Here is an 8,198-nt window from a genome sequence, read left to right as displayed (position 1 = left end):
GTTCGATTGGAATTTAAATTCGGCTCCTTTGTTATTTGTTTTTTTGTCGAGTTGTAAACACGGCGCAGTGATGTTCCAATTTGGTTGCCGCTCGAAAGGAGGTTGTATCTATGACTTTCTTATAACTCGGATAATACTTTTTGACATTGGTATTTCATATGAATAATTACAAATCATTCTCACGGCGGCCTCTGTTTAGTTTTGGTTTTGTTTCAAACAAGATTCGGGTTCAAATCCAGTTAGATTTCAAACACATTATTACCCGGAGCCGGTATATCAAAGCGGCCAGCATCTGCTAAATTACCAAACTCGAAACACAAGAGGGCACGACACAAAGCTGCGGCCATTTTGTTCTGACACTTTTCAAAATTGGAACGTGACGGTTGCAAGCGCTGCCGACCAGAGACAATGCGGAAAAGAAAAATGTATACGGCCCTATTTTGAGTTGAAGCAAAGGTTTCTATTTATAAACGTCTTTTCATATGTACGCAATTATGACGTGTTTTGATTTTATTGTGGAGAGCGCGAGGGTCGAGAGTGGCATGTGTTTGAATAGACTGTTTCGCTGTTTTGGTATTCAAAGCTGTTAATTTAAAAGTACGTTCTTGAACCCTTTCAGAGGTATTGTATCATTGTGAGCTTTGTAAAGAGATGCTTTATCTGCGTCGCGGGGTACATAAGTGCTGTTTTTTCATTCCGTAATGCTTTTACATTTGAAAGGGGTTAAATGTTATTCAGACTGGCTGCCCGCTTAGAAAATGTGTGGGTGTTTGGGGATTCGAATATACCTATTTACTTGTTTTCATTATTAAGATGTGAATGTACTTTTGATTAAAATTCTTTGATTTATTTATAATGTACCTAGCCTAGTGTACATAGGTTATGTACATAATATATATACTAATTATACATATACGTAACTCTTTCAAGTTTTATTTTTTTTATTAAAGTAAGTATATATTTAACCGACGAAAATGAAGGTGTATGGATACCAGTGGAAGGTTCCTTTGCACAGGATCCCGGCTAGATTATGGGTACCACAACGGCGCCTTTCTCTGCCGTGAAGCAGTAATGTGTGAACTTTACTGCGTTTCGGACTGTTGGGCGCCGTACCTAGTGAAATTACTGGAGAAATGAGACTTAACATCTTATGTCTCAAGGTGACGAGCGCAATTTTAGTGCCGCTCAGAATTTTTGGGATTTTCAATAATCCTGAGCGGCACTGCATTGTAATGGGCAGGACGTATCAATTACCATCAGCTGAACGTCCTCGCGTCTCGTCCCTGATTTTCGTATAAAAAATACATTCACAGATTTTATTACTGAGTTGTGTATTCAAATAAAACCTAACGAATGAGAATAGACCTGTCAGTATCTAGTGTGTAGACCTCTCAGTCTCTTAAACTCTGCCAAAGAACATTTACCGTGAGGTTTGTGTAGCTAGAACCTTATTTGGTTCTAGATCAGAAAAACCAATAATAATTTTTTTACTATTCTCAGTGCCGAGGTAGGTAGCTGATTTAAAAGTTATTAAAAACTAAGCATCTAGTAATTAGTAGATTAAAGTTACAAAAATATATTTTTTTTTATAACAAATGAAATTTAACCGCCGACAAAACTAAAATATTAAAAATAAACAACAAAGTTCTTAAGCTAATCATTATAAAAGCATACTTAAGTTATTTTTAGTCGGCGTCATTCAGGTGAATTAATTACTTAAATGAATTTAGGTGAAAACACTGAAATCCTTTTTTAAAATTTTCTATATATATAATAAATTGTCATTTTAGTGTACGATAGCGAAATAATTGAATATTGTATTTAACCACTTTAATGCTAGTAGTTTTATAATGATAAATGAAACAATTAACCATTACAAAATATTCAAAAATGCACAACGTTAATGTTCAAGTTTTCACTTCTGCCGGCACTCCCGGAGTGCAATCCGTATTTTTTTATATCGGGAACTATTGGACCGATTTTCCTAAAACTTTCACGATTGTCTTCAGCGTAGCCGATAGCATGATATACCTACTCTATATTTGATCAAATCCGGTGCACGAAGAAAATCTTTTGTTTTCTTGAGTGGTTCAAGCATCTTCATCTTCACCAGTGGGTATATATATAATAATGTGTAGTTATACTACAGTATAACTATACATGATTATCTAGGCATCCATAGAATAAAGTATATACTCTATCCCCTTATTCATAATGGTCTGCTAACTTTAAACAGCCGCCAAGGAGTGTTTTTTCTCATTCTGACTTAGGTCAATAGAAGAAGACAGAGTGAGAATTAACAATGCTTTAAGTTAGCAGACTATTATGAATAAGGGGGTATATATATACCAGTGGGAGGCTTCTTTGTACTGGATGCCGGCTAGATTATGGGTACCACAACGGCGCCTATTTCTGCCGTGCACCAGTTATGTTTACACATTGTGTTTCGGTATGAAGAGCGCCGTAGCTAGTGAAATTACTGGGCAAATGAGACTTAACATCTTGTCTCAAGGTGACGAGCGCAATTGTAGTGCCGCTTAGAATATTTGGGTGTTTCAAGAATCCTGAGAGGCGGGAGGCGCTGCATTGTAATGAGCAAGGCATATCAGTTACCATTAACTGAACGTCCTGCTCGTCTCATCCCTTATTTTAATAAAAAAAATGGCGCTAAATACAATGGTTGGTGCGCCTTTAACTCATCTCGTTAGTTTTTCTCATAAAAAAAACTATAGGTATATATCAGAAAGCTCGGTTGATAAGTCCCTTTTTAACTCGAAAACGGCTTCACTGATCTTGAATAAAATTGGTGTGCAGAAAGAATTTAGGATTACGCAAATAATATACAGTTGGAATTTATTTATTGTTATTACCATATGTAGTTGCATTGCAGGCAGGTTTGTAGTAGTGCACAAGCGATAAAAGTACAAAAATTAATTCAACATATATATAGGTATATTTTATATATAAAATTCTCGTGTCACAATGTTAGTTAAATTACTCCTCCGAAACAACTTTACTGTAGGCTCTACAGTATTTATTAGAAGAAAGAATTTTATTTATTAGAAAAGGCTTACCAACTATACATACAATTAATTTTATGACTACTTATAATGTTACAATTCTTATATTTAATACTTATATATATTACTATTACTAAAAACTATAATTTTATAAATAGGGTTGCAAGATAGATACAATAATAATTGTAGTACGATATATTTGATAGGTCTGAGAATTGGTTGCATCTATTTTTTATACCCCAAATTATTTTAATTATTGAATTTTTGAAGAAGATAGGCGTCATAAGCGGCACGACAATACTTCAAGCAGGCCCTCATTCTAGCGCCAAATTAGTATATCATCCCCACCATCTGCATGTAAGGAGTTCCTCCACAATGCGATTTTAAAGGAACTTTCTTCCACGTACTACAAAGCTTTCGAATAATCGTCCTTGTGTGGTGTTTCCAGGGCGATACGGCATGGGTATCTTTAAAAAAAAAGCGCGAACACTTTTCTAAAAGGCCGGAAACGCTCCTGTAATTCATCTGGTGTTGCAAGAGAATGTGGGCGGCGGTGATCACTTAACTTCAGAAGACCCGTACGCTCGTTTGTCCTCCTATTCTATAAAAAAAAATCAACCTAAGTAAATCGGGTTACGGGGTAGTTTTAAGCATAAAGAGTATTGAGTATACTAACATATTTTAATGTCTATAGAAGTGTTTTTAATTTAAATGCAATTTTTGGTAATCCATCTCTAATTATAAAGTCTAACTGAGAACGTAGATATATGCAGATCAATATGACAGATAGTAGAGAACAAGTAACTCCCCGTCTTACCTCTCCCTCGGCTAGTACTTACGTACTTACCCAGTGGGGATGTTCGGAAAAACTAATTTCTTTTTGCTGTCGAAACTCGTAAATAAACATCTCATCTTCATCTATGTCCGACATTTCAGCACAGGTACCTACAGTGCACTCATGTACCGCAATCATTACTTATAACCTAGCCTTCTTTTACTCCAAATAAAAATTGCCTCCTTCATCTTTACTATTTATCTCTTACTAGCTGACCCGGCAAACGTTGTTTTGCCATATAAAGTATAAAAGTCACGCGATAGTTTTATAAGTAATAAAATATTGCCTATATTATAGCCTGTACATCATTTTGTTCTATTGTCAATAGTTTTTGCAGCGCACGCAAAAATAGGTTTTCGATTTTACACCTTGTGTTACAAAATAGCAATTTTATTACGGATCCCTAATTTTGAAAATAAAAAAACATAGCCTATAGCCTTCCTCAATAAATGGACTACCCAACACTGAAAGAATCATTCAAATCGGACCAGTAGTACCAGAGATTAGCGCGTTCAAACAAACAAACAAACAAACACTGCAGCTTTATAATATTAGTATAGATAGTATAGATTAATCTTATAATTTTACTAGCTGCCAATACAGACGTTGTTCTGTAAATAATAAAAAAATACTGTTTTATAGGAATTTGCCAATAATATTTCAAAACATCAAGAATTATTTCGTAAATAATGTTGTTATAATGAAATTGTTTCACAGCGGAACTGTCATACCGTGCGTCACTAAATTCTCATAGAAAATATGTCCATACAAAAGAAATATTGAAAATAAAAATAATTATGGGTCCTAAATCGAAATAACAACTATCCTATCTCTCACCAAACTGCACTCCATGAAGTAATCATCATTAAAATCCGTTCATTAGTTTAGGAGTACATCGCGGACAAACAACGTGTCACGTAATTTATATATATTAAGATATCACGATTAACATAAGATTACTATTTTTTTATTAAAATATTTTTCTTTGTTTCAATCTTTGAAACTACATACCCGTCATGACCTCTCATGCCTAATTGAATTAAAAAACAAATCTTAAAACAATGATCCCACCAACAAACTACACAACAGTTTCTTAACTGCAAGCGAAATTACTGACACTAATAAATCATTTTAAATGTTATTTGAATTACTATTGTTAAAGTTACATTTTAAACATGTCCCAAAGGAAGATATTTTTTTTTACGAAAATCGTTAAAAACACATTTTTTCTAACCTACTATACCTAGATACCATTCTTTATTATGAGAACACCATTCAAAATACAAAATTCATTATGAATGTCAAAAAAAAAATATTGTTTCTTATTGAATTTACCGCTACTTCGTAAAGGGTTGAGCTAATGAGAAGAAGTAGCAAGAAACTCATTGCCACTCTTTTAAGTCAAGACTTACATTTTAATTGTTTTACAAATCATTTCAATTACAATACCTATATGCAAAGTGACGCAACAAAAGTACTCAAATGTCAAAAACTGAAAGGCTTACACGAGTAAGTCAAAAAAAGAAAAAAAAAGTAAATTAATACTTATAAACACAAGAGTTATTGAGTATAGTAGATGCATCAATCCACACATACCGTAAATAAATAGAGGCATTATGTGAGCATTTCATAAAATAAAATATATAATAACTTTAACTTTAAAGGAAATAATAATAAAAAAAAAACACATCAAGCAGACCTCCTGGTAACAAGATCATCCAGCCACAACGAGTAGCACCCGTTCACGAACATGACGCATGGACCAGCCTTCGCCTCCCTCGACCATATTTTAGGGAAGGGAACGAACCGCCCCACGTCGCCGCCACAAGCAGAGGCATTTTAGACGACACTTCGTCTTACCCCCTAAAGTGATCAAGATATAAGCATTTTCAAATTATTAATACTGAAATGTTTTTGGATGGCTTGAATACCAAAAAAAGTATATTCATAAGTTAGCGATGAAAGCTTGAGGTTAAAAGCTTAAGTAAATGTATACACTTCTATACCTAATAAAGTCCCAGCCACTGTTCAGGCATTATCTATAAATAAATTTAAATGTTTTATAAAAAAATGGCTCTGTCGTAAATCCTATTACTCCACTGCTGGATATCTAAACGATCGGACAGCCTGGGACTAGATTGTGATTATTTTATAGCGATAGAAATGACTGTACAATATTGTATATTTTTATTGAAAAGAGCGCAAAAAAAGAATGCTGGGAGAATTTCTTGCGCCGCTTCTTCTCTCTCAGAGCGTCATTTGTTTCCGAAGCGGTAGTAATATCTAGTAGTTATTATAAATGACATCAAAAATAATTGTAAAGGAATCAGTTTTGAGAAAATAAATGCCTTTTATGCCTGCCTTTCTATGCCTTTTAAGAAGGCCATAAAATCTGAAGAAGTAAAAGTAAGTATGTTACCTAAGTAACTAGCGAAACTTAAGATTGATGATGCAAAAAATAAAGCTGAGTCATTTTACTTCAGCCTTTTTTTTTTAAAGTTCGCGTAGGTAAGTTCATTTGCCATTTTCTACTAATGTGCCTCAGGTATTTATTTCCAATTTTATTAAAATACATATAGTTGAACCAGAAGAAGAAGTTGTGTTCTTAATAAACGGAGAGCCTATTATATTTGTATATGAAATAGTATATCCTCTATCAAGTTTATAATTCAAAGTTTAAAACGATCATTGTAAATAGTAAAACAACGACATCGAGTCAAAGAAAATTTCATGAGTTCATAGAAATGTTTCCATTGTAGCCTCCCGCCATCCATCAAAGTGCGAACACGAGTGACGCGCTGCACACAACCACACTCTCCCGCCCAAAAAGAGAAAAAGAAAACTTAAAAGCGTACACTCCCATTGGCACGCCTTCGTTTCCCGCCCGTGTGTCGCGTCAGCCAATCAGATCGCGCGGAGCCGAGAGCGTCGGCCGCGGCCGGCGACCCGTTACGATCGGGTCCGAACCACGCTCAGAACAAAAAGTCATACGGACTGGTTTAGTATCGGGTTGCGTCCCATCGACGCCGCTGCACGTATTGTTGTAGTCTCGAACGTTCACGCGCCTGCGCCCTACAAACACTATCCAATTCAAAACATTGCTCTAATACTATTTTTTAGGTATTTTACATATGTGGCTGTGATATTATTATCTAAAAATGAGCCTGCGGACGGAATGGAGCGTCATTCAGTGTTGTTTATCAGGCCAGTAATAGTGATTTGTGATAGTGATCGACATTTAAGTGATACGTTATCAATAAGGACACTCTAAGGTATTTAACAGTGAAATTTATATTTGTAGTTACAATCGTTATCCATATCTTAATTAGAAATATTTATTTAATATACGTGCCACTGATAGAAATCTATTATTAGATAATAACTTCTTCAAAAGGAGAAAATGATTTTTTTTCTAATCGGTAATATTAATTTACTGCTTTTATTGATTACTGATGATTGGACCGAAGCCATTCAAAGTACTTAGGCACAATTTGACTGTACCTAAACAAACATGCATTTAAAACCAATTAGAATATATCTCCCAAATACTTACTCACCTACTAAAATTAGGTATGAAATTCAAAATGTGGGGTGTTTAAAATAATTCTCCTTAAAATAAAATATTTGAATTAAATTCTAACATTTTTGTAGGAATATTTTTTGTTTGAAGTTTATATTTGTAGCGAATGGTAATATCACCGTCGGTAAATAAAGTATTCTCCATGACACGTTGATATTTAAGCGTAACTCTTTTTACATTTAATTTGAGTGATACATTGCTAACTTCATCTAATTATATTAAAAAACAATCTAGAACCTTGTAGAAATGTAACTAAGCCAAATTTAAATGAAAAGAAATTTGACTAGTTTGTTTAAATAGTAAATTATATTTTTTTGGTTCCAATCTCACTATCTCTACATTTAAAGTCTGCGAGATATTCATTATATTTAATGTTGGAAACAGAATAACAGCTTATTTATTATTATGTTCTGACATATTGTATATGCATATGCATAATATTACAATACAAGGTTGATATTTATGCAATATCAAAAGATATCCCATCGAACTATACAACTTTAAATTCATATTTTTAAGATGGCCGCCACATTTTGTGGCGGGAAAATTATAGATAAAATTTAATGCGTCCATTTTCTTAACATATAATATGAATAATAAATATGTATATTTTATTCAATAATTTCTGGACAATGACAATTCTTTATCCGTTAATAGTTGTAAAATAGCATAGGTACTTAAAATAATTAGTGACAATGATATTTTTGATGCACAGATTAATAAAAAGTATATGAGAGTTGTGTTGTTATCTTTGAATAATGTA

The 8,198-nt window shown here is 33.7% G+C and overlaps 1 protein-coding gene across 7 annotated transcripts in view; it reads left to right on the top strand.

Moving 5' to 3' along the window:
- Positions 1-6,851: 6,851 nt before the first annotated feature.
- Positions 6,852-8,198, top strand: part of LOC126968397 (GATA-binding factor C) — a 136,512-nt gene continuing 135,165 nt past the window's right edge. For all 7 annotated transcript variants that reach the window (XM_050813411.1, XM_050813410.1, XM_050813408.1 and 4 more), the window contains exon 1: positions 6,852-7,127. The gene's annotated coding sequence lies outside the window, so the exon portion shown is untranslated. The remainder of the gene's footprint in view (positions 7,128-8,198) is intronic.

The sequence above is a fragment of the Leptidea sinapis genome, chromosome 15 (assembly GCF_905404315.1).
Source record: "Leptidea sinapis chromosome 15, ilLepSina1.1, whole genome shotgun sequence".
Taxonomy (NCBI): domain Eukaryota; kingdom Metazoa; phylum Arthropoda; class Insecta; order Lepidoptera; family Pieridae; genus Leptidea; species Leptidea sinapis.
The sequence above is the reverse complement of the archived record's forward strand: the minus strand, read 5'-3'. Positions and strand labels throughout refer to the sequence as shown.